Source organism: Octodon degus, unplaced genomic scaffold (assembly GCF_000260255.1).
Source record: "Octodon degus isolate 3935 unplaced genomic scaffold, OctDeg1.0 scaffold00074, whole genome shotgun sequence".
Classification (NCBI taxonomy): Eukaryota; Metazoa; Chordata; class Mammalia; order Rodentia; family Octodontidae; genus Octodon; species Octodon degus.
The window spans coordinates 5,754,972-5,756,173 of record NW_004524650.1 but is presented as its reverse complement, the minus strand read 5'-3'; the positions used below and the strand labels follow the sequence as shown (position 1 = coordinate 5,756,173).

At 44.0% G+C, this 1,202-nt stretch overlaps 1 protein-coding gene across 5 annotated transcripts in view; it reads left to right on the top strand.

Moving 5' to 3' along the window:
• Slc44a3 (solute carrier family 44 member 3) overlaps window positions 1–1,202 on the top strand; it is an 86,710-nt gene that overhangs the window by 7,294 nt on the left and 78,214 nt on the right. The gene's annotated exons all lie outside the window — the stretch shown is intronic.

Here is a 1,202-nt window from a genome sequence, read left to right as displayed (position 1 = left end):
CTTCTTCTTCTTCTTCTTCTTCTTCTTCTTCTTCTTCTTCTTCTTCTTCTTCTTCTTCTTCTTCTCCTTCTTCTCCTCCTCCTCCTCCTCCTCCTTCTCCTTCTCTTCCTCCTCCTCAAGTTGTTGTTGTTGTTGTTGTTGTTGTTGTTGTTGTTGTTGTTCTTCTTCTTCTTCTTCTTCTTCTTCTTCTTCTTCTTCTTCTTCTTCTTCTTCTTCTTCTTCTTCTTCTCCTTCTTCTTCTTCATCTTTTTGAGACAGGGTTTCCCTATGCAATTGCAGTCCAGGCTGGCCTCGAACTTACAGGGATCCTCCTGCTTCAGCCTCCCAAGTGCAGGGATTATAGGCTTTGGCCATCATGCCTGGCTGCAGGTGCCTCCTCTTGTGTGAAGGACCAAAACCATTTTCTCCTGAACTTACTCAGTTTCGTGTGTTTATCAGAAACTCAGGGCTGCTCCGCCTGTGTTCGCTGCCCCCAGAGCAAGATGATCGTTCCTAAAGAGCACAGAGGGAACAGCAGGCACTGGAGCCCAAGGCTGGAGACTGAACTGCGTCTGTTCTCTGCTGCAGTGGCCAGGAGCCAGCAGGAGCTTTCGCTGGCCAGAGAGATAGTTGTGAATTGTCCCGAAAGCGAAAGCATTTGCCTCACCGGGCCCATTGTTGAGATCTGTGTCCTGAGGAGTAAACAAAGGAAAGAAAAAGAAACTTGAGCCAAGCCACTGCAAGTTTAATGTGCCTGACAAATGAAGGACAAGATTTCTAAAGATTATTTATGAAACTAAGTTTAAAATACCAAATTTTGACCAAAAAAATCATCTTCAAATGAACTTCAAATCATTTTAGTACTAATTATATAATTTGTTGTTTTTTGTTTGGTTGGTTTTGTTTTGGTTTTTGGAGGGTTTTTTTTTTTTTAAATTTTAGGATAGTCTATAGGGTGTTCAGGGTCTCACTACCAGATCCGACTCATAGTGATCCACTTGTTTACAGTCTACCAAGAGCTGGGATTACAGGCACGGGCTTCACCACAACCAGTCTCAGTTGCCATCTCAGCATGCCCTGGGGTTGGGGCTGGCACAGCAGGCCCAGGGATTAAATCCATGGCCCCATTCTTCAGGTGATGGGCATCTTGGTTGTTTCCAAGATTTGGCTATCACAAATTGTGCTGCTATAAACATAGGCACACATATATCCCTATGATATGA